Genomic DNA, 25,724 nt, shown 5'->3' with positions numbered 1-25,724 from the left:
ATGTGAGATGAGTGCAATTGTGCGGTAGTTTGAGCATTCTTTGGCATTGCCTTTTTTGGGATTGGAATGAAAACTGACCTTTTCCAGTCCTGTAGCCACTGCTGAGTTTTCCAAATTTGCTGGCATATTGAGTGGAGCACTTTGACAGCATCATCTTTCAGGATTTGAAATAGCTCCACTGGAATTCCATCACCTCCACTAGCTTTGTTCGTAGTGATGCTTCCTAAGGCCCACTTGACTTCACATTCCAGGATATCTGGCTCCAGGTGAGTGATCATACCATTGTGATTATCTGGGTCGTGAAGATCTTTTTTGTACAGTTCTTCTGTGTATTCTTGCCACCTCTTCTTAATATCTTCTGCTTCTGTTAGGTCCATATCATTTCTGTCTTTTATCGAGGCCATCTTTGCATGACATGTTCCCTTGGTATCTCTAATTTTGTTGAAGAGATCTCTAGTCATTCCCATTCTGTTGTTTTCCTCTATTTCTTTGCATTGATCACTGAAGAAGGCTTTCTTATCTCTTCTTGCTATTCTTTGGAACCCTCAAAATCATAATAGTATACCAGTTTTGTATACTAAATATATGCATAAAAGCTCTGTTGACAGTGGCTGAATTAATCTTCAAATTTTTGTTCTTTTTCTACAATGAACGTGAATTACCTTGATAGTTATGAAAAACCATTAACAATAGGTGTGATGAAAGTGCAGCTCTGCTAGGGGGCTTGGCCAAGTGCTCTGGGGCACTGAGGTGAGAACTCAGAAGCAGAGCTCAGCTGAAATGAAGCAGTTCTGTCTCTCATGCTTGTGCGTGTTCATTAATTCATTCAGTACACACCCACGTTTACACGTGTGAGTCAGGCAGTAAGACCAGAGAGGGCGGCAGAAGCCAGCTTATAAAGAGCTTCACAGACCATTCTGGGACTTGGATTTATTCTGAATGAGGTGGACAATGTTGGAAGGTTTTGAACTGAGGAGCAGTGTGCTCTGATCGCTTCAGCTGCTCTGAGCCACTGTAGGCAGATGTGGGGAGAAGGCGGCCCATTGAATGTTTGGAGAGCTAGAGTCCTGGGCATTGCCGAGTATGTGTCCACTTAAGCCGTGGCTTGGTACCATCAGGAAGGTGGCTGTGAGCCCCTGTGTCCTGCCAGCTTTCACCGGCAGCCCCAGCCCTCCTTCTCCATCCTGCTCTGAGTCCTGGGAGATGAACTGTGAACCAGCTACCAGGCTCCCTCATCCTCTGGTTTCCCCATTGGTTTCAGCCAGCGGGGAGGCCAGTGAGAGTGGTTGGGAGAGAAGATTCATAGTAAAGTAAGTTTTCCCAGCTTCCTCCCTCTTAAGTCCCCTCTGGCTCCTGAGTCCACCTTGACCACAGGTTTCAGCTCTGGTGAAGGAGAGTCTCCATATTCCTCCCTCCTGGGACTTCAGCAGTTCCTTCCTTCTCTCTATCGAGCCTTGGGTGGTGACTGTCCCTATGGTCATGAGTTTTGGCCCCATACCCTACCCACAACTTTGTAAACAATCCTTTTAGTAATCTTACTTCAGATTATATAGTCTGAATTTGCCATCTGTCTGCTTCAGCAACACTTGTCTGATAATCCACCTCTTCCTAGTGGGATTGGGAATGTTCTGACTCAGCAGGGCACCAGGGGCTGGTCCACAGGAACCCACAGCCTGGAGTGGCCTGCTGGTTAGAGGGACTTCCCAGAATAGGTGTTGGTTACTGCGGTTCCCGGTGAGGTCTGGGAAAGCTGATGCCCTCGAGGTCATGTCTGTAAATTGTTGTCAGGGTCCCTGTCTGCCCCAGGGATTTCCCCAGACCTTGGGCGGGAGAGTTCCTTCTATCCTTTCCCATCTATTCCCATCCTCAACACACACTAGATTCAGAAGGACATTAACCTTCACCTGTACTTTGGAACCAATGAACATGTCAACAGAAGGTGGTAGGGTGGTAGCACCATTAAGGGCTTGGACTGCAGAGTTAACTAGACCTGGGTTCACATCCTGCCTCTGTTGCTGGGAAACCTTGAAAGAGTTACTTCATCTCTTTAGTCTCTCTCTTTTGTGTTTTTGAAATTTTTACAATGAAGAGTTTGAAGTTCATGCATCAATAAAAATTTGGGGGAAGATGAGCCCCCAGAAAATCTCTCCTAAGTCTTCTTCTTGAGAAGCAAACAAATGCATAATAAACCCTCCTTTCTTTGTGCTGTTCACTATTCAACTGCTCACAGTTGTTAAGATTCCTTTCAGAGGCTGTTTTGAAGTCATCTGTCAGCAAGGAGTGGGGAAGTGTTTTGCTAGGAAAGCAGCAGAGGGTGTTTTTCTTAATGACTTGTAAATTATATTCTGCTCTGCACTTTCTAAAATAATGTCTTCTAAGGAAATAAGCTTACTGGATGGCATAGTTTGCTTTTAAATTGGGTTGCAGACTTAACAAATCTGGGAAAGTGGTACAGATGAGCCTATTTGCAAAGTAGAAATAGAGACACAGACATAGAGAAGGAAATTATGGACGCCAAGGGGCAAAAGGGGAGTGGGATGACTTGGGGATTGGGATTGACGTGGATACAGTACCGTGTATAAAATGGGCTTCCCAGGTAGCACGGTAGTAAAGAATCTGCCTGCTGACGGAGGAGACGTGAGCTCGATCCCTGGGCTGGGAAGATCCCCTGGAGTAGGAAATGGCAATTTGTCCCAGTATTCTTGCCTGAAAAATTCCATGGACAGAGGAGCCTGGTGGGCTACAGTCCTTGAGGTAGCAAAGAGGCAGATATGACTGAGCAACTGAGCACACGCATGTATAAAATAAATAACTAATGAGAACCTGTTCTGTAGCACAGGGAACTCAGTGCTCCGTGGTGACAAAGAGGGATCTGTGTCTATGTATGGCTGATTCATTTTGCTGTACAGCAGATAGTAACACAACATTGTAGAGCAACTAAACTCCAATTTAAAAAAAAAGAACACTCATTTGGGAATTTATATGAGTTGAGGGGAAGATCGATTGTGTTAAGCTACTAAGATTGGGGAGTTATCTGTTATAGCAACTGGTGTCAATTTACACAAACACACTTTCACTTTTTCCCCTAGAATTTTCCTGAAGATGATTTTAAACATCAAATATAAAAGCACGAAAATAAAAGGAAAAAGGAAAACAACATTAGAGTCTCACCAAAACAGTGTCTTTTCAGGGAAGGGAAGGGTAAAGTGGAAGAAAGAGCGAGTGTGAGTGTTAGTCACTCAATGGTGTCTGACTTGTTGCGACCCCATGGACTGTAACCTCTCAGGCTCCTCTGTCCATGGAATTTCCCAGGTAAGAATACTGGAGTGTGTTGCCATGCCCTCCTCCAGGGGATCTTCCCGACCCAGGGATCGAACCCGCAACTCTTATGTCTCCTGCATTGGCAGGTGGGTTCTTTACAACTAGCGCCACCTGGGAAGCCCCCTCTGCCCTCTAGGAGTTGGTATTTTAATGGGAACACTGTTCCCTACAGCTTTACATGTCGGCTGCTTCTGGTGAGACAGAGAAGCCCTTTCATCTGTCACTTAAATTCACTAAGCTTTAATGCTATTGGTGATACAATTTTACTCATACCTGCATGGTACTTCTTCAGATTACATGCTGAAGGAGAGCTGTGATGGGCAGGCTAATGAGAAGATAGACTTTCTCTGTTCTATTCAGTATCTCCCACTACCTACCCCAAAGGTATTAGGACTAATAGGGAAGAAGCAGCTCATTGCCTTTGAATTTCTTCTGCTTTTCCTCAGACCACAGGGCCTCACCTGATGAAGGGGTAATGGGTAATATGACAGCCACAGAGTGAAAGAAGCTTCAGGAATAAGAGATCACGTGGAAGTAACCTTTTTTCCCTGGGACAATTCACCTTGCAACAGGAAGCAGCTAGAAATTGGACCTAATATGATAAGAGGGGAGAGGGCAGGGAGGCAGCGGGTAGGAATACTGAGAGATGCCAATTTATTTGGATAAATTGTGTTAAAGGCCACTTAACTTTCATCCAGCATGCCAAGGATACACTATTTATTCATGAGAGTTTTGGTCTGTTTTTCCACTCCAGTCTTGAAGTGGAGATATGTGAGCCCTGCTTGGCAGAGTGCCCTGCTTACACAGCACTGTCCCTGTAACCTCACCCTAGTTTCCAGGGAGTCTGGGGCTGGATGTGAAGCAATCCAGAGCAGTTTTCTTGCATTACATGCACCTTCCCAGAGTCTTCCAAATAAATGGATGGTCAGTTTGAGCAATAATAACTTGTGTGTTTTTTTATACTGCAAGTTTTGAGTATGATATCTTTGAATTCAGTTTAGATCAGAATCTATTGCCACTCCATTATTTGAAAAAGATCCTTAGCCCACCCCTACAAATGAAATGTGTCTTCCAAGATGTGGGAAAGAGACATGAAAGAAGAAATAAATATTAATGATGGTATACATTTGAGATTTCCCAGTTCTTAAGAAATTCAGGCCTGACCTTAACTTATTTGGGTATTATCCAGAAAAGCTGTTTCTAACAGAGCAAAATAAAAGAATACCCAAGGCTGAAAACAAACTTTGGATTATATGTGGAGAGGGAAATTCTAATGCCATGACAGAAATGGGCCTTGGAAAATCTACCTTCCATGCAAGAGTGACACAGACCACATGTAGCGCAGAAACTTGGGTGTTGTCTAATTTGGAAGAGAAGTTTCAGGTGTAACATGCTAGCTCTCTGCAGATATATAATGGGCTCCCATGTGGAAGAAGGGTTGAATTTTTTTCTGTCTGTGAGGCAAAGGGTTGAACTGCTATATTAATGTGTAAACTCATTAAATGAGGCAGAGAGATGGGTTTCTCTTTAGTAAAAGGAGACATTTCTGGGGAGCGGTGTAAGAATGGAAGAGATCTTTGCAGAGAGAGGTAGAAAGGTTCTGATCACTCGACAGAGGCTGGAAAACTCTTCCTCTACTTGCTGCATTCCAGCCGCGCTTCTTTTTTCCAGTTCCCCAGAGGAGCCAAGCTCTTGTCTACACTATGGTTACCTCTGCCTAGAATGCCCCACGCATTCTCCCCCGCCCCTCCCCCGACACTTTCAGCCTGCTAAATCTTGCTCTTCCTATAGGCTCAACCTAATTGTTACATTCACATAGGGTTTTCTTGAACCCCTTGTTTAGAGTCTTACTAATAAAACTATACCATGACACCTTGTTCTTTTCTCTTTATGCATGCCTGCTAAATTGCTTCAGTTCTGTGCAACTCTTTGCGACCCTGTGAACTGTAGCTTGCCAGGCTCCTCTGTCCATGGGATTCTCCAGGCAAGAATACTAGAGTGGGTTGCCGTGTCTTCCTTCAGGGAATCTTCCCGACCCAGGGATCGAACCCTTGTGTCTTATATCTCCTTCATTGGCAGGTGGGTTCTTTACCACTAGTGCCACCTGGGAAGCCCTTTTTTGTTTATAGCACTTAACAAATAAAGGCATGTTTGTGTGTGTGTGTGTGTGTGTGTGTATACAACCTTATCACAGGCATATCATATTTTGATATATCTTACACGTATCTACATATATTTATATAAAACAGCACAAATATACTTTTTTTGAGTTTTTTTTTCATTTTTTGACTGCACTGTGTGGCACGTGGGATATTAATTCCCTGACCACAGATCAAACCTATGCCCCCTGTAGCGGAAGCATGGAGTCTTAACCACTGGACCAGCCGGGAAGTCCCCACAAATACACTTTGTGTCGCCGTTTGTTTAATGTAGGTTTCACCACTGAAAGGTGAGCTTTTTTGTGAAACGTACCACGTTTGTTTTGTTCATTCTATTGTGTACCTTGCTTGGAACGTAGTAGGTGCTCAGGAAGTGTGTTGAATGAATGAATGAGATTCAGCCACCAAAGTGTCTTGATTAGTATGCCTCTTGAGTAGGACATGAACCACTAGAGATGATTTTAGATGGAGCCTGGATCTAGCACTAAATAATATTGCATCACCTTGTGTGAAAGTAATTTCTTTTCAATTTAATTTCAACCCTCTGATCTTGTCAAAGAGAAAGCTTTTTTAATGATAGTCTTTAATAACAGCTCTAACACTTGCCAATCTCCCTTGGCAGTGCAGAGAGAGACCAGGCAATAGTATCTAGCTGGAATTTAATAACATGTTTTGTTTTTATTGCATTCATTTGTGGTTGCTTTTATTTGTGGCAAGTGATATTGATTTTTCCTTTATGGACATGATCTATAGTTTTCTTTTAAAAGAAAACTAAAAATGTGAGTTTATTTAATCAAAAATATTAACTGTACTGAAATAATGTACAGTAATGATATAATATCTTTAACATCTAAAACTTTGGTTCTTGGAGGATCTGAAACTTTGGAACAATCTAGGTCACTGATTCCTATTAGTCTATCCCCAAACCAGCTCAGGTCCATGACCGAGGAAATGCAATGAAGTCAGTTTCATAAAGCTAAATTTAATCATTGTCATTCTGGTAGCATGTTCCTTTGTGATACTAAAGAATCCTTTTCCAAAAGAGATGGTGATTTTTAAAAGTCCCAAAATTGGTAAAATAGAGTACTGGCAGCTCCATGTTGTTCCTTCCCTTTTAATTATGTAGGATGATCGTGTGGGGGACAGAGTTGCACCTGCCTTGGAATCCGAAAGTCTGGGCCCTCCTGAAATTAGAGGACCGCTGTAGTCCCTTCAAGTGTGGAGAGTGGATTAACAGTTGCAGGTACAGTCTTGTGTGCCCTCTGTGTGAATAACCACTGAGTGTGTGTGTGTCACGCTCACAGTGGGCCCTTGCTCCCCATCCTCCCTGTTAAAAGGATTTGTCTGTTTTCCATTCATTTCAAGCAAGGATTCCAAGTAACATATTTATTAATAGGATGTGTAAATAATTTATAGAAATGATGAGTAGTGTGTGAGGGGTGTAATGGGAGAGAGAGATGGTTGGAAGTGGGGTGGGGTGTCCTTGTAGCATCCTCTTCCATTGGAGAGAGGACAGGGTGGAATGGGCTGAACTGGCAGGATGGATGTTCTGAGGGCAGCAGCCTTCCTGTTTCCTGAGCTGGGGTGATGGGAGTCGGGCAGGGAAGACAGCAGAGGTTGGCAGGGAGAGGGAGGCGGTTACCTGTGGCCGGTCGCACGCACGAGTCCTGTGCCACCAGGAGGCCCTGTTGCCCAGAGAGCAGCCTGGGGAAAGGCCGTCCCGTCATGGAGCTGTTGTAACTGCTGCCTTTTCCTGCCATCTGTGGCTGTGCGGAATTGGCTTTGCTTACAGAACCCGAACCCTGAGGCTAAGATACTGATATTCCTGTTAGAAATTCAGCAGAGATATTAAGACTGAAGAGATTATAGCCTTACTGATTGAGTCCATTTTGACGACCCCCTGATTAAAAACAGCCAAAGAACCAGGTCCTTAAAATGATTTAAACTGGGTGTAGCCCATGGCACTGTTTTGGCTTTGCATGTGAAGCTGCTGACCTCGGTGGCATTCTTACTGTGGTTGGTATCATCTCTCACCACCTGAGCTGGTTATATCCGTGGTGTATATGTGTGTTTGTATGTGTGTGAAGAGTGTGCTCACACATATCCAAGTCAGTGGCTATTTAGATCTGAGCCATATATTCAGAGGTTCACACTTTCAACTTGGCAAATACTCAGTGGATACTTACGGCACCCCTGTCAAACATCATGGTGGCGGGGGGTGCTCCATGAGCGCTAAGTGTGCATGTCGGCTGGTTCATACAACTCACGTTTGCAACAGTATCGTCTAAGTTAGGATGAAGCAAGTACTGCTAGAAAGAGACCAACACAGTATTCCAAGACCACAGAGCAAGAAACATTTACTTCTTGGGGGATAAATTAAACAAGGCTTTACTGATATTTGATACTGGCCTCAAGAAGATGGCGTGGGGTGGACAGGCAACGGTAAAGATATGCCATCCTGTGGTAAGAAAAGAGTGAATGAAGGTATAAAGGAGAACATTTTGTTTGGGGATGGTGCTTTGTGAAGGAAACTCCCAGATGATCACACAGCACATGGGTAGTGGTAGTAAGGGCTGTTTTTACGCCTTCTGTTCAGACAGTGCCAAACAGCTGTGGCAATAGATGGTGCTGAAGGAAGCGTGGGAATGCCATCAGCAATGGGAAAAAGTCAAGTGGTGATGTGGATTGACATCTTATAGAATATAGACCTAACTTATAGTCAATAGTTGTTTCATTGCTAAGTTATGTCTGATTCTTTGCAACCCCATGAACTGTAGCCCTCCAGGCTCCTCTGTTAATGGGATTTTCCAGGCAAGAGTACTGGAGTGGGTTGCCATTTCCTTTTTCAGCTTACAGTCATCAGGTAATAGATGTTTTTGTGAAGACGGGTCCAGTAGACATGTATTTTGCTTTACATATTGATAGTTGGGAGGGATGCATTTAAGAACATGTGGACTATTTGACAGATGACCAAATTAATAATGTTACATCCAGCAGAGTATGATTTTCTTTATACTTAAACCACAGTCAATGGAACTGTATTTTTCTTCGGAAAAGTCAGAATTCTTTTAACACAGCTTGCTTAAAGAGAGCTTCCTACTTTAAAGTATGCTGTCCATCACAATAGGTGATTTTTTTTTCCCCCTCCAGAACAATCCAAATGTTACACTCCTGAGTAGAAAATGACTTGAAGCCAGTGAGTAGAGCTTCAGCCCTGCTGCTTACTGGTGATGAGTCTGCATTAACCTGAGTGGCCCTTCTAAGTATTTGCCAGCAGGTGGTGACAGTGCAGTCTGTGCAGTTTGTTTTCCTTTTATTTATTTATTACTTAGAAAACACATACTGCCTGTTCATTACAGGAAAAATTAGAAAGCACCTTGGAGAAGGGTGGGCAGGAGTCTCAGTGTCCCACAATTTGTAGGTAATCACTGCTGCATTTCCGGCATACGACAGCCTTGGTTGCACGGTGACCAAAGTCAGTTCAGTAGTTCACAATTAATAAGGTCATGCTTGGTAGGTATCAGTAGCCTCCAATGATTACAGATCCCTGGAGGTGAGGACCATGGCGAGGCCTGTGGCAAAGACCATTGCCACAGCTTCCCAAAGAGGTAGAAGGGTAAATCAAAAACCGTTCTCTGGACCAAATCCTGTTACAGGGACAACCGTGCATCACCAGATGGGCACACAGCCACGCTGGGAACTGCCGGTGAGCCCCCAGCTCCCGGCCTTCCAGACCCTAAGTGGAGCACCTTGAATGGAAGCATGTGGGGCGAGCAGTTGTAGCACCGCAGCTGTGGGATTCAGCTGGCCTCACAGGCTGCTCACACCACAGAACCCACCTCCACACGAGCTGGAGGGCCAGAGGCAGCTGGGCTCGCCTGATTCTCACACCTGGACCGGGGCGAGCAGTTGTAGTAATAAAATAAATAAATAAAATAAAATAAAATAAAATAAATAAAATAAAAGTAATTGAAGCCTTATAATAGACATGTCAACATGTGATTTGTTGTTCTGGTCATTACTAGGTCATGTCTGACTGTTTGCGACCCCATGGACTGTAGCCTGCTGAGCTCCTCCGTCCATGGGTTTCCCAGGCAAGAATACTGGAGTGGGTTGCCATTTCCTTCTCCAGGGGATCTTCCTGACCCAGGATCAAACCCGTGTCTCCTGCATGGGCAGGCAGATTCTTTACCACTGAGCCATCTGGGAAGCCCCAACATATAATTAAGTCTTTAAGATGCTAAATAAGCGCTTACTTGTAGGATATAAATTAAAACTCACACATCTGTATATCACAGTTTATGCTAGCATATTTTGAAGAGAATTGTACTTTTTCAATTTATAGTTTAGGATGTATGTGTGTATAAATTGCTTAACACTTTTCAATTTATATTCTGTATATGTGTGTCTGTGTTGCTTAACAGAAGTGAAATTTCATGCTATATATGGTGTTATAACCTGCCTCTGTCATTACTAGCATGTTATGAATCTACTTATGAATCAATATGCCTCTGCATTATCAGTGCTAATGACTGTGTAGTATTCCATTTTATAACATAAGTTACAGCTCACTACTAATGGAAATTTGTGATTTTTACAACTTTTTACTATTACAGGTTATCACTACAAAGATTATCTTTGTCCATCTTTCTTTGTATACTTGTTCATTGTATTAGAATACGTCCCTAGAAATGAAATAGCTGAATCATAGCATATGCACATTAAAAGATGTTTTGAACAAAATTTCAAGTTATTCTTTGAAAGGAAGTATACTCTCACCGGGCCCAGCTTTCTTTTTTAAATAATTGTATGTATATTTATTTTTGGCAGTGCTGGGTCTTTGTTCTGCAGGGGCTGCAGTTCACCTGCAGTGCTCCGGCTTCTCACTGCGGTCGCATCTCTCGTTGCAGGGCAGAGACTCTAGGGCACAGGCTCAGTAGTTGTGGTTCGCAGTCTTAGTTGCTCCGAGGCGTGTGGGGTCTTCCCGAATCAGGGATAAACCTGTGTCTCCTGCACTGGCAGGCAGATTCTTTACCACTGAGCCACCAGGATAGCCCAGCACCAGCTTTCTTAAATACTCTCCCACATTGGAAGAAAGTTTTTAAAAAATTTGCCCATCTGATAGGTCAGAAATGGTTACTCGTTAGTCTTGTTAGCAAGACTTTAAAAAATGTTTGCTATTTCATTTTCCCTTTTATTATTGTTCCAAATATGGGCAGTGTAGGACAATTAACCCTCATATATATACTCTCCCTATCAATTGCCAGATGCCTTAAAATTACTTATTTTTTGGATTGGGAAACATACAGTCAACTTAAAGCGTTTTAAACCATCACCTTTTCGCGATTGAAGCCCCTGTTTAAAAGTGGGGCAGGGTTTCAACTGTGGTAGTTGTGGTACTTCCCCCAGGGTCCCATGGGCATTGTTTTAGACCCTGCTTTAGGAAGGGAGAAAGAGACCTTTTAGCTGCCAAGCTATTCACAAATGCTGGTGAGATGCTTATTAGGTCATCAACATTGAACCTGCAGAGTAATATTCATATAACACAATGTGAAATGAGAGCTTAGGGTTATTGAATTAATTTGATGGATATGGACAGCCCAAGAGACCATTTAACCACCAGAGGGATACTTTCTCAGCAGAATTCACTAGTTTTCTTGTCTCTTGATTAAATTAACCAGAAAGTGGCTATAGCTTCAGTTCATTTGCTGATGTGTTTTAAGGAAATGAGCTACAAGGGACTAATATCCCCACCTCTACTCCATCAGTGTTTTAGAATCCAACCTATGGATCCTGGACCAAGCTCACAGTTCGGAGAGGGCTGTTTCCATGTGGTTTAGACATGAAAAGAAGACTAGCTTCCAAGTGTAGGTGACTCCACCCATGGCCATGAGGAACTTTCTCCCTCCATCTTCACCTGTTGCCTGATGTTCACAATTGCTTTAAAAAACATTGGCTCTCTAAATTAAGGATTTGTATTTAGTGAAAGTGTTAGTTGCTCAGTTGTGTTTGAGTCTTTGCGACCCCATGGACTGTAGCCCGCCATACTCCTTTGTCCATGGGATTCTCCAGGCAAGAATACTGGAGTGGATTGCCATTTCCTTCTTGGGATCTTCCTGACCCAGGGATTGAACTCGGGTCTACTGCATTTCAGGCAGATTCTTTACCATCTGAGCCACCAGGGAAGTTAGGACCTAAAATTAAAATATGTTGAAAGGTAAGAATGACTATAAGTTCACACTGAAGTATAAACCACTTACCTTAGATCTTTCTGAGAGAAGGATTGGGCTCCCAAAAACGAATGGGATAAGTGAGTCTCCACCAGGGAGAAAGAGGGAGAGGCTGGGGTTTGGTCTGAAACTCATCTTGGACGAACTACAGGTTTGCTTTCAAAGCCCTTTCCGTTGTGTCACTGGTATTTGTAATGGAACAATTTGTGAATAAATTGGCATTTTAATTTAAATTGTTCTTTTATTTAAAACAACTTTCTCTCTCCCTCTACTTTCCCTCTTAGCAAACAAAGTTGTAGTCGGGATTTAGTGAAAATTTAGTTTTTAATCTGTTTAGTAGATTCCCTCCTTTAAAAAGATGTGTTAAAAAAATTAAAAAATAAAAAGATGTGTTGATACCTCTGCTCTTCAGATGTTTCCTGCTTTTCACTCTTGAAAATCCCTGGTCCACTTTTCTCTGCACTGTTCTCGTCCGTTTGAAGAGCATTCTTCGGTTCTTCTGTTCTTGTGCTGTTTACTCATTCCGTACTCTCTGTCCTCCATTCTCCAAGGAGAACCCCTCATTTCGGTCTCTCCTGTGAAGCCTCCCCTGGATCCCGTCGCCTGCACTCAGGTGCCTCCTGTATTCAAATAGCAACCATCTGTTTCTGAATGCACGCACATGTGCTCAGGTGCTAAGTCGTGTCCAACTCTTTGAGGCCCCGTGGACTACAGGAGCCCATGGGGCTCCTGTCCATGGGATTCTCCAGGCAAAAATACTGGAATGGGTTGCCATGCCCTCCTCCAGGGGAGCCTCCTGATCCAGGGACTGAACTTGCATCTCCTGCATTGGCAGACGGATTCTTTACCGCTGAGCTGCCAGGGAAGCCTGTTTCTGAATACACACTCTGTAAAATCTCTGCTTTTTTTGTACTCATAACTATCCAATTAATAAACTTTAAAAAAAAACTTTTTTAAATACTAAAGAAATACGTTGTCATAAAAATGTAAATATAGAGAAGGTGAGAGAATGAAATTCCCTCTCCTCACCCCTCTCCCTCCCCTACCAGCTCTCATAGGCCTAATATGGCTTGTTGTGTATCTTTTCTGACTTTTCCTATTCATATACAAATGAAGTATATATAAAATTTTTTATACAAAAATAAGATCACGCTATTCTGTAACTTGCCTTTTAAAACTTAATATGCTATTTGTAAGTTTTATATTTTCATAGTTATGTTCTGGTGTACTTCCCACTTTATTTAAAGAATCCCCTCTTGGTGGACACAAGTTATTTCCAGTGTCATCTTTTTATATACTTATTATATACTTATCACTTATGCATCCAAGTGATGCAGTGAACATCTTTTTACACAGACCTTTGTGTATGTTTCCTGGCATTCATCTCAGTAGAAGAGGAGCATCTGAGTGGAGGGGTCTACACATTTTATTTTAAAAAAATATTTATTTTGTTTGGCTGTGCCAGTTCACAGTTGTGGCACGTGGGATCTTCAGTCTTTGTTGTGGCGTGTGGGATCGAGTTCCCTGACCAGGGGTTGAACCCAGGCCCCCTGCATGGGGAGCAGAGAGTCTTAGCCACTGGACGACCAGGGAAGTTCCTGCACATTTTAAATAGTGACAGATATTCCCGGATTGCTCTCTAAAAGGGCTGCACTTACTCCAGTTTACACTCTCACTGGCAAACTGTCACTCAGTTCTTGTCTCACCTTAAGTACCGCTTTCTTGGGGAAGCCTGACTTGTCAGTTTCACCTCCAGGTGGTGTGGGGTGCCCTCCTTTCTTCTCATGGGTCCCATCAAAGTTCTGGTTCTTTGCTGAATTTTGGCACTCACCCCTGTATTTGAATGTTAGAAAATCAGTCATATCATTCCATCATTGAGCTCTTTATTTTTCCTGTAAAGTTTTTATTTCCCCTAATTTCTAAAGTCAACCATGGGCACTATATAAAATCCCAACATTATGGAAATATCTTACATTAAGGAAACAAAAAGATGTTTGTTTGTGTTAGATAGTCCGTTTATAAACCTGTGTTTCTCATTAGCACTGATAGCATGTACCATACTAACTGATTCTTGCAACTGTCTCACTTGCAAGCCTGAACTCTCTGAGGGGAAGGGGCCATATGTTTTCATTTTTGTGCCCCAGCACTCAATGTGGTACATAGTGCATCTCAGTAAAAGTTTGTCACCTGAAAGGATTGGTTGAGGGGAGGGTGTAAGGTAAGCCTCAGAAAACATGCCAAGTTACTTAGTGTTTTTGCTTCAGTTCAGTTCAGTCGCTCAGTCATGTCTGACTCCTTGCAACCCCATGGACTGCAGCACTCCATGCCTCCCTGTCCATCGCCAACTCCCGGAGTTTACTCAAAATCATGTCCACTGAATCAGTGATGCCATCCAACCATCTCATCCTCTGTTGTCCCCTTCTCCTCCTGCCTTCAATCTTTCCCAGCATCGGGGTCTTTTCAGATGAGTCAGTTCTTTGCATCAGGTGGCCAAAGTATTGGAGTTTCAGCTTCAGTATCAGTCCTTCCAATGAATATTCAGGACTGATTTCCTTTAGGATGGACTGCTTTTTGCTTAGCCTTCTTTAATAAGGATGGCTTTGAATGGGTTCCTCCCATAGTACTAGGCCCTTAACAGAATCTTTAATTCTGATGTAACTCACCCTTTTCTAGAAGATTTGGTTTCATAGCCCTCAGGACCTATTGAGTTCTTTAACAAAGCAAATGCAGAAGCCTGGGAAGCAGTTATTAGCGGAGGGAGATTGGTTTACCAGTGTGATTTGTTGCTATGTGTGTTTATTAGCCACTGGCTCTGTGCTTGTGAAGTCAGTATTCCCTACACTCTGCTGAACCAGGCAATCTGGTGAAATAAGAAGTGAGGCCAGGCCTTGTTCAAGTTCCAGAATCTAATTGCAACCACAATAATAGCTACCATATATTGAATGTTTTCCATGTCATTTCATCCTCATAAAAACCCTACGAGGAAAGTATTGTTTCCTCTAGGTTCCAGATGATATTCAGCCTCGGGGATGTAAACTTTCCAAGATTACACAGCTCTTAAGTGGCGGTGTGTGATTTTGAATCCAAGTCTTTTTGTTAATAAACCATCTTTACTCCTTTTTTTTTTTGGATCCTCTTTCCTTGTCTCCAGGTGCCCAAAATGATCTTTCTGCTGTGAAACAGGAAAAGCAGATCATTTTGATAGAAAAGCTTGGGGTCTTTTTGTTCATTGAAAATGCTCTTTGAATCCTTGAGAAAATACCTCATCTTTAACTTTGCTTTTTTTATACTCCTCTTCTAAAATCATGGACCCTTGGAGATGAAAGGAATCAAGTCCTCAGCTCACACACTTTTGGGAGAGGAGTAGGTAGTGGCTGACTTGTTACCCATCCTTACCATCATGGTAGAAAATCTTCCCAACTTTGCTGTGTGCATGAAAAGCCTGGTGTTGCTTTGAATTTATCTGGGTGCAGAGGTAGAGTTTCACAGAATTAATCATTAGAGGTAAATTCTAAACTAGGGCTGGAACATAAGGATAGGCTTGTCCATGGACCCTATGAGGACACGCAAATTGCCTCAAAGCCACGTTCCTTCAAAGAGTCTAAATGAGATCTTGCAGCTGTCTTTTTGATTGTATCCATCCCATCCCAAATGGTCCAGCATTTCTTTGATTTTTACCGATGTGTAGAAAAGGAAATATATGTCCAGAATCAGTTATCTGAAATTTTAAAGGAAATTCTTGGCTTATTACATCTTATATTGCATCAGACCCCCAGTGGGGCTGGGGTTGCACTCTGCGATCAGACATGTTGATATATCTGTGGTATGACTTACAGCTAGAAGGGAAGACTATAAATACGTTGTCACTTGGCGTCAGATTTTTGTTACCAAGTGATTGATTTACACACACTTAGAAAAAAGCTTTCATATTTTGGAACTTTCTGGGTCTCAGAATTAAAGGTAAAAGTGTGTGGGCCTATAATTTCCTCCCTCTTTGCTCTGATAGAAGTTGAACTTACGGGGCGCCAACATAATGTCTGATAGAGGACGTTGTTGTTCAGTTCTTCAGTCGCTTGTTGTGTCCGACTCTTTGTGACCCCATGGGCTGCAGCACGCCAGGCTTCCCTGTCCCTCGCTGTGTACTGGAGGAGGGAACAGCAAGCCATTCCAGTATTCTCGCCACGAGAACCCCAGGCCCTTTGTTAAAAGCAAAGCAAACCTTGTTTCAAGGAGGCTTCTGCCTTTCTGACATTTAGGGGGCTGCTTGGCACCTTTCTTGTGTGTGTGTCTGTTTCCTTTCTTTGTGTGTGTGCCCACACGTGACAGGTCTCAGGGGTGGGGAATTCCCTCAGGCTGCTCCCCCTGACCCCACTTCAACCAGTTCCTCAGCCACATTCCCTTTCTGTCTCCAAGAGAACCTGAACAGCCGGTCTCCACCCTTGTCTTTGTGAGGACCGTCACACCTCACACTACTCAGCAGGCTGCTTTTCTTGAAGCCACATACTCTGTAAGCCTTTGCTCCTTGGTTCGGGGAGCCTTCACCATGGCAACCAGTTTGGCTCATGTCAGTCCATTCCCAGGTGGTCTCTGAGGTTTTGCCCACGCGGTGCCATGCTGAAAAATGCAGCCTGGCCCACGAGATTGCTTTCATGTTTTAATTGCTTATTTTGGCTTGTGGCACAGGCCCAGGGATTTTTCTGCAGAGGGATGGGTTTCACCATGCCTGGTGGCCAGGCTGCTGTCTCTCACCCTTCTCGGTGTGAGCCACACGCACTTCTTACACCCATGATGATGCCTCGCAGTTTCTAAAGCTTTTCTGAGATTAGAAGAGGCCAAAGCCAGATGGTTCCGCACACTCTTGTTTCTGCTCCCGCTCTGGTTCCTTGTGACCGCTTACATTCTGTTTAGCAAATGCTTTTCCAGTTTGTGGGCTCCATCAAGCCATGAGTGTCTTCAGAAACTATTTATACCCTGAAGTGTCTGTTGCTGCTAGTGGCTGGAGTTTGACAGCTGGTACCATCAGCTTCTCCCGGCACCTGATTTATCAGAGTGCAGTGTTCATGCCAGGTGGCTCTTGGGCCAAGAGTCTTCAGTCATCCAATGACTTAAATTGCCAAGGCAACAATGTCTGGTGAGACCTCAGGATTTATAACCTGTTCCCAGGCTCTCGAATTCTTGCTGACACAGGTTTTATTCTCATAACCACCCAGAACTGCGAGGTGTGTAAATCTTTGAACTTTTCTGCAGAATTCATTTCTCTGCCTTGAACAAGGGCTCAGCCCACAGAACATGGGCTTTAGGGAACCCATGAACTTATGGACATTGTGGGCACTGTTTTCTATGGACACGAATGTGGGCACTTGTTGAAGAGAGGCTTACATGGGTTCTTAGCATCCTATTCTAAAACAGTGTGTCCTCCGGAAAATGATTTAGTCTTCTGAGCCTCTGAGAAATGAGAACAATAAGAGGTCTTACCCCATTCATTTGCATGAGGAGACAATGACAAAATGTATATACACCGCCTGGTACAGTGCCCATAGCAGTCAGTAAGTGGTGGTGGTGGTGGTTAGTCTCTGAGTCATGTCCAACTCTTTTGCAACTCATGGACTGTAGCCCATCAGACTCTGTGCGTGGGATTTCCCAGGCAAGAATGGGTTGTCATTTCCTCTTCAGGGGATCTTCCCAACCCAGGGATTGAATCTAAGTCTCCTACATTGGCAGGTGGATTCTTTACCGCTGAGCCACCAGGGGAGCCCTTCAGTAAATGTTGGCGATCACTATTCATCTGTGATCCTCAAAAAGTTAAAATTATGTGGCTGCTTTTTATCTCTTGGGATTAAGTACAGATGTATAATCAGTAATGATTATCAACATTCTTACAGCCCTTCATGCTGTACCAAGAATCTTTGCAATACTGCCTCATGTGATTTTCACATCCTTGTGAATGGTGTGAGAGACTGCGTAATTATCCCCTCCCACAGATGAGGAAACTGAGGCTGGAGGGAGACCAGACCACTTGGCTAATCGGGCTCAGAAAAATGACTTCTGCTCAGTTCTAGTGATCAAACAGACTATTAGACAAATGGTTACAATACAGAGTGTGATGAGTACCTTGACCTTTGAAGTCCAGAAAGTTAAGGTCATCAGGAGGGTCAGGGAAGCCTCCTGGAATAAGTGACTTTTAATCTGAACCCTTACACAGAGGTAGGAATAGGCCAGGTGGAGAGTAGCTGCAGAGTGTTGCCTACAGAGGCGGAAGCACAAGCTAGTTCCTGGAAGCAGGGGTGCCTCTGGGGATGGGCGCTTTGTGGCAGAAGGGGATGGAGACGAGGCGAAAGAACAGTTTTTGCACCCCCTGCCTTGTGACTCAGCTGGTGAAGAATCTACCTGCAATACGGGAGACGTGGATTCGATCCCTGGGTTGGGAAGATCCCCTGGAGAAGGAAATAGCTACCCACTCCAGTGTTCTGGCCTGGAGAATTCCATGGACTGTATAGTCCATGAGGTCGCAAAGAGTCGGACACAACAGAGCGATTTTCACTTCACTTCCAAAAGATGAGTGACTGAAGAAAGAGGGAAGGAATAGAGCAGAGAATTACATTTGGGCTTATAGGCATACCTACAGACCATGCAGCTATGTAAAACAATTCTGAGGAAGACAGGCAACGTGGGCGTGTGTTTGGTATTTTAGGTGAGGAGGAGCACGTATAAAAGTACCCGTATGCCGTGATTTTAGTTGTGTAGAAGTGACTCTTCCAAGGACCAAGACTTAGAAGTTAAGTTGAAGAAAGAGAGTAACTCTTTTGTTGAGTTGATATTTTGGGGTTTATTTTTTGGCCATGCCACGCAGCGTGTGGGATCCCAGTTCCCCAATCAGGGACCAGACCATCAGGGAAGTCCTGGACCATCAGGGAAGTCCTGCGATGGTGTATGTTTGAAACTCACTGTGTTATCTTTTAGGTTTTATTTTAGTTGTTTGTGGAGAAGGAAATGGCAACCCACTCCAGTGTTCTTGCCTGGAGAATCCCAGGGATGGGGCAGCCTGGTGGGCTGCCATCTATGGGGTCGCACAGAGTCGGACACGACTGAAGTGACTTAGCAGCAGCAGCTCCCAGTACTTGGCCTGGGGGATCCAGGCTCCAGCATTCATTCCACTGGGCCTCTAGCCTCTTTAGCTTTGACTGATTGATTGATTTGTTCATTTTGTGCTTTTGTGTGCTTGAGCAAGTCCCAGTTATGTCTGTGTGTCTGTGTCCCTGGGTGGGTCAATATTCAGAGAGCTCAGCCTCCAGGCCCCTGAGCCCCCTTTCTCTGTGTCTAGACAAGATCACTTGCTCTCACTTGCTCTCATGACACCTGTAATTAATAGTCCCCTCTTCTTTATGTGAGGAAAAAGAAAAGGCAGCGGCAGTCAGTGAACCAGGTGGCCCTTTCCACTATCCAGGCGGAATGAAGCAGGGAGACTAAGTAACTGGAGAGGTGACAACTGAAATAACTGGGTATCACGCAGAAATGTCCATTTGACCTGGCGTGTTACTGTGTGAAGTCTGGTGCTTTTGGAAAATTGCCTGGTTCCTTCTAAGGTTTTCACAGGGATCAAAGGCATTTGCTGAGTTTGCTTTTAAGCAGTTACTTGCAAGGTTTCCCTCTCGTGCAGGTCAGGGAGAAAAAAATCAGCGTGATGCTGTGAGCGTGTACATCCATAAGCAGCCTTTACCTACTGGTACTCTTTATACATTCTGTGCATTTCTGAGGTTCTGTCCCTTCCAAAGGCAGCTTCAGGGCACAGGGACAGTTAAAAATGGTGTTGAAGATTTGGTACATGGTGTCTGCTTTAAAGCGCTCCCAATACACATACAGTGTGGGGGAGAATATGAAATAAGGGTGAGGGGCATATGGGTTCTTTATACTGTTCCCTTCACCTTGCTTATGCTTTGTTTGCTTGTTTAGCTGCACTGGGTCTTTGTCGTGGCATGCAGGCTTTCCCTAGGTGCAGCTTGCAGGGCTTCTCTCTAGCTGTGGTGCGCAGGCTCTTCTTGTTGTGGAGCACGGACTCTAGAGCTTACGAGCTTCAGTAGTTGCATTGTGCAGGCTTAGGTGCCCTATGACGTGGGATCTTTGCTCCCCGACCAGGGATTGAACCCCCATGCTCTGCATTGGAAGGCAGATTCTTAACCACTGGACCATCAGGGAAAGTCCCTTGTTTGTTTTTCAAAAAAAAAAAAAACAAGTTTAAGTAGCACTTAAAAGACTGGTCAACAAATACTGGAAACAAATGTGAAAAGCCCTAGTGACAGTACACACTCTGATGCCCCTGGGGACAGCCAGCGCAGATGCCACGGCCCTCACTGGACCCTAGAGTGAATGGGAGCTGAAGAAGCAGGGGAAGCAGAGGTGCCCAGAGGTGGCAGCTGTCCATGGGCATGGACCTCGTTAGAATATATAACACAAAAAGGATAATCATGTGCATTGTAGAAAACCAGAAAGAAATACTCCAAAATTCCACTCCTGCATGATTCGTTTTATTGTTTTATATTTTCAGTATAATACAGAATTAAAAGAAGACTCTTCAAGTCTCTGTCATCCCTTAAGAACCCTGAAGCTCTGATGATGGGATTACATGAAAGTGAAACTTGAGTAAGTGATGAGGAGCTGGGGCCAAGTCCCATATCCAGTTAGGGGCGGAGCTTGGCCAGGTGCCGGGTGTGGCATGTATGTGGCCTTACACTAAAAATAAAACAAAACAAAAACATAATTTTAGTTCTGGACCCTTTTCAAAATGAGCAGGTCTTTTCTAACCAGCCACGTCCCAGGTTCTTCTCCCTTCTGTATTGAGCTTGGCGTTCCCTGGCAGACAGCTGTCTTTCCACATTCAAATTGTTGACACCTAAGGAGTATGTATTCCTTGCATGGTCATCAGTGAGTCACTTGTCAATCAGTATTGAACATATATGTATTGTCAGACGCTGTGTTAGGCACCAGGAATGTAGTGGTGAACAAGACACAGTCCTTGACTTGAAAAGTTTACACAGGCTGCAGAGGCAAAAAAAAAAAAAAAAACAAAAACACCAAGCACTTACAACACAGAGGTCCCTGCCTTGATGAGGCCAGGCTTGGGAGCATGGCCGTGGGGGAGGGGGGGGGCACTGACCTGGCTTTGGGGATGTGGATTGGGGGTGGGAGGGTTGTTCCAGGGAAGTTTCCATCAGGAAGTTGTTCCAAGCAAGCATCTGAAAAAGCTATTAACTAGGAAGAGGAGTGCAAAAAGGTGAGGGAAAGCTTCCCAGGCAGAGGAAATAATTACAACCTTTCCCAGACCATGGCTGAGGGCTGCAGGATATTAATATTGGATTTACTCTTACCACTTGTATTTGCAAAGAAAGTGTAACTTATTTTTCTAGAGTGAACTCAGGCTTCATTTGAACTCCTTGGGTAGCGGAGGAAAACCAAATCTTATTCTAATCCAATAGCTTCGTCTCCTCCAACGACTCAAATCGGCTGTCTAGGTAATTTGGTTTTGTCTGGAGGTCTCTGTCATTCAGAGCCCTGTCCGCACTCCAGCTCCTCCTTAAAAAGGCCCCTGAGAAGAGCAGGAAGCGTGGTTTGTGTGGCTGGTAGTGGCCGGTGGCTGGAATGAGCGGCCCACATGCTGAGTCTTTGAGTCCCTGTTTGTGCCCAGCTGGGACTGTTCCCTGGAGGGCAGTGGCTGAAATGCCTCAGGTGCCACCTGACTTCTCAGGGTGGCTTGTTGGGAGCAACCAGCAGTGGCTGTAGTGGCTGTAGCGCTGGTCACCACTAGCCTCCAAATCCCTGCCGCTGCCAGTCCATCAGCCCTCAAATACAAAAGGTGGAAAAAAGCATAATGATACATTTTAACATTACTCCTATTTATTATCCTTGTACACCCAACATTTGGCTAAGTTTCTGGCTATGGAAGTTTGGTGCCTCAATTAATATATATTAGCTCCCTGTCCTCTTCCTTCTGGTTCAGTTTTTCCCCTCATCCCTTGAAGAGAGGACGGGCGGGAAGAAGATCCTTATGGACTCAAAAGTGGCATTTGGGAGGTAAGACCTTTGGTACTCAAACAGTATGGGATTTTAAGAATAAAGTGGAAGAAACCTGTCCATATCCTCTAAACTTATTGAAACACTGTGAATTGCCAGTAAAGGCCAACACTAAAGTTGTTATTACAGTTGGTATTTGTAAAGTGCATTGCAGTAATTTCCACAGAACAGTGCCTGACTCATTGTATGCACTCAGTGAATTGTTGCTACTATTAGTTCTCATTTTATTTAATCTCTGCACTGAATCCCTCCTTGGTAGATGAAGGTATGATCCCTTTTCACAGATGAGGAAACTGAGGCTCAGATAAATAGGCTTTCCCTAGAGCACTGTCAGAGAAGGCAATGGCACCCCACTCCAGTACTCTTGCCTGGAAAATCCCATGGGTGCAGGAGCCTTGGTGGGCTGCAGTCCGTGGGGTTTCGAAGAGTCGGACATGACTGAGCGACTTCACTTTCACTTTTCACTTTCATGCACTGGAGAACGAAATGGCAACCCACCCCAGTGTTCTTGCCTGGAGAATCCCAGGGATGGGGGAGCCTGGTGGGCTGCCATCTATGGGGTCGCACAGAGTCGGACAGACTGATGCGACTTAGCAGCAGCAGCAGCAGAGCACTGTGTCATAAGTGGGAGGCAGCTTGTGAATCTAGGTCTTCCTGCTTCAGCTCCTTCTTCAGTCTCCTTGGTTCCTCCTCCATATCTGTCTCCCAGCCACTCTGGTTCACTTACAGAGTCTTAAGGTGAGACAGGATTTCCATCTTTCAACCAGCCCAAAGGGAAATTCTTAAATTCTAAGACATAATCTTCCTTAAGGCTTAAGCACAACGGAGCCACATGGGATCAAACTAATTAGCTTTTGATTTTATCCTTCAGGTAAATTTACAGGCAAATAAAAAGTACGAGCATCTTTAAAGGATTGTCTTCAGATTTTAATGTTAGATCCTATGTATGCACACACAAACACCCGATAGATTATTTTAGTTGGTATCGATGAGAATGGAATGAATGAGCCTCATTATCTTTAGGCTCACTAAGAGCTTTCTACATTGATTTAGAAGATAATGAATGCACAGTTTGAACCATTTCTAATTCTAGCAAACAAACTAATTTAAAGAAACCCTGCATCCTTTGAGTTCAGTTCAATTCAGTCACTCAGTTGTGTCCGACTCTTTGTGACCCTATGGACTGTAGCACGCCGGGCTTCCCTGTCCATCACCATCTCCCGGAGTTCACTCAAACTCAAGTCCATCGAGTCACTGATACCATCCAACCATCTCATCCTCTGTCGTCCCCTTCTCCTCCTGCCTTCAATCTTTCCCAGCATCAGGTCTTTTCCAATGAGTCCTTTGGCAGTCTGCAAATAGTCATTAGGATCTTCCCTTGTAGCTTAGTTGGTAAAGAATCTGCCTGCAATGCAGGAGACCCAGGTTCAACTTCTGTGTCTGGAAGATCCCCTGGAGAAGGAAATGGCAACCACTCCAGTATTCTTGCCTGGAGAATCCCATGGACAGAGGAGCCTGGCAGGCTACAGTCCATGGGTTTGCAAACAGCCAGACACGACTTATCAACCAAACCACCACCGAATAGTTCATTAGTGTTGACTAATGACTGCAGAAAACAAAATCAAGCGAACCTTTTGACCTGAATATGGAAAGCAGGACCTTTCTCCGGATGTTCAGTAGAAAGACAACCAGCCCAGCAGCCAGGGACTCTGGCAGGAGGAGGGTTAATCATTTAGCACATTTCTGCTATGACTGTACTGTGTTGCCTATTCAGGTGGACTCCAAACAAGTGTACAGATGAATAATTCATGCTGGCAATGGCTTTGACCTCTCTGAGCGAGTCTCCCTCCTAAGCAGGGAGCATCCGACCTTGGAAAGACACACCCGGGCCTAAGGTTAAATCCTTGTTGTCCCTGCCCTACTAAATTGGCCATTTCCTGTTCTGATTGCTAATCTTTAGTGAAGTGCCCAAACCACCCACCTTTGGGCCAAGGCAAGGGAGACCAGCTGATATGTGGGGTGTGCGTTGAGGTAATGGCCCCCCAGCAGTCCAGATTTTGAAGGGGCCTCTATGGAGTGTGTGAGAGGGTTAGCTGAGCCTGGCAGTTTGGGGAACATGGGCCACTTATGACCCCTTAAAGCTGAGGCTTGGGTGAATCATTTAACTTTCCTGAGCCCCAGCTTCATCAGCCTCCAAAGCCAGACCTATAGTCCTACCCTGCCTGCCTCAGGAGGAGGAAGTGGTAACACTTGGTAAATGTTTGCAGTTTAAAGCACGATTAAACCTAAATTGTTTTGAAAAGGTCAAATGCTATTTACTGAGGTACCCAGAGGAATAGAATAGATGGAGACGGGGGGTGGTGTGGTGGTTACAGGTGTGTGAGAGGAGCTGGGATGGGACTTAAGTGTTTAATGGGTACAGAGGTTCAGTCTGGGAAGATGAAAAGTTCTGGGAATTGATAGTGGTGACGTTTGCACAGCGATATAAATGCACTCCATGCCACTGAACTGGACACTCAAATGGCTAATTTTATATTCTATACATTTTGCCACACTAAAAAAAAAAAAAGGAAACTTAAGTTGTTTTAATGTTGCTACACCCACATTCATCCAAGCCAGCCTCAAGGAGCAGCCTCCCTGCTACCAGACCCCAGGGTCCCTTCTCAGACTTCCATGCTGCCCACCTCCTCCAAGTGCACTGGTTGAGCAGAGGTTACTGGAGATGCTCAGGTCTGTCCTCAACCCCCACTTGTGCCAGGCTCTGTGCCAGGCCCCGGACGGACGGAAGTAAAAGGATGCGTGCCTCCAGCCTGGAGAGGGACGCAGACGCACACAAGCTGACTTCCGAGACAGCGTGGGAAGGGCTGAGATGGGCTGGGCAGGCTGCTGAGGGAGGGCAGGAAGGCTTTGCAGGCTCCTGAAGGGTGTGCCAGCGCCAGAGTTAACCAGACCAGGAGACTGGCGGGGGCATGGCCATCCCCTGCATTTGCCCTAACGCTCCATTTATTTCCTGCTTCTCTGCATTTGCTGGTGCTCCTCCTTCAGCTAGAGCGCACTCTTTCCCTTCTTTCCCCCTGAAAAGCCTCCTAATGTTTCAAGTGCCAGCCCAGATGCCACCTCCCTTCTGGAAGCATTCCCTAAACCCAGCCCCAGTTCATCTCGCCTGCTCTGGAACTTGCACGGCGGCCTCTTCCGTCTCCATCAAGCATGTCGTTCACTCTGTCAGGCGATACAGCCATTTGTATTTCTGCGTCTCTCACTGGATATAGACTGGGATTATTCCAAGTAAGAAAAACCAGCTGGAATTCACCTTAGCACAACAGTCATTTATCAGAACATGGACCGGGACTCTGTGTTCCTGCTCTCCTCCCCGCTCAGCCGGCTTCACAGTCCCCGCGGCGGGGCGATGGCACTCCAGGCTTCTACACTGCTTGGGGCAACGATCGCCTCTTGACCGGGTAGCTGTGGCGGGGGAGCAGGATCGCACACACACTGGCCGTGGGTCAAAGCCCGTGTGTACTGGGGAGGAGCAGCCTTGCTGGCGTGAGCTCCACTCTCTGCAGTGGTGGGCCCTGCAGGCCACTCAGGCCTTCCAGCTCCTCCCTGGGCGTCCCACCTTGCTTCCCTGCTCCCTGTCCCGCCTCCTCTGTGGTTCCCTTCCTAGGCTGCTGGCCATCTCTTCCTTCTCTTATTTGTAGATCCCTGCTGTTAGTGTTTTTTTTTTTTTTTTCCTGTGATTTCACTGATACATCTTCCTATTTTACTCGTTTTCTTTACACGATTCAGTTCATCTACAGTTTGATGGCTCTTTGTTTGCATGCACAGTTAGTTACTGTTCAGTTCTGAGGGCTTGACCCGTGTGTTCTGCCGTCTGGTGGTATATCTCCAGGAGATGCCCCACCACATGCACAGAAGTGCGGGTGCCATCTACCATTCACCTGCCGCCCCT

At 44.9% G+C, this 25,724-nt stretch overlaps 1 protein-coding gene across 6 annotated transcripts in view; it reads left to right on the top strand.

Annotated features, from left to right (window-relative positions):
• The window catches only part of TMCC3 (transmembrane and coiled-coil domain family 3), a 286,943-nt gene that overhangs the window by 93,948 nt on the left and 167,271 nt on the right, over nt 1-25,724 (top strand). For 2 of the 6 annotated variants that reach the window (XM_061415762.1, XM_061415761.1), the window contains exon 2: nt 20,253-20,347. The exons of 2 other annotated variants lie outside the window; for them this stretch is intronic. The gene's annotated coding sequence lies outside the window, so the exon portion shown is untranslated. Of the gene's footprint in view, nt 1-6,606; nt 6,724-20,252; nt 20,348-25,724 lie in introns of all 6 variants that reach the window. 2 more of the 6 variants (XM_061415760.1, XM_061415763.1) reach the window with 2 other exon arrangements.

The sequence above is a fragment of the Bos javanicus genome, chromosome 5 (genome assembly GCF_032452875.1).
Source record: "Bos javanicus breed banteng chromosome 5, ARS-OSU_banteng_1.0, whole genome shotgun sequence".
Taxonomy (NCBI): Eukaryota; Metazoa; Chordata; class Mammalia; order Artiodactyla; family Bovidae; genus Bos; species Bos javanicus.
This window is presented reverse-complemented; position numbering and strand designations above follow the sequence as displayed.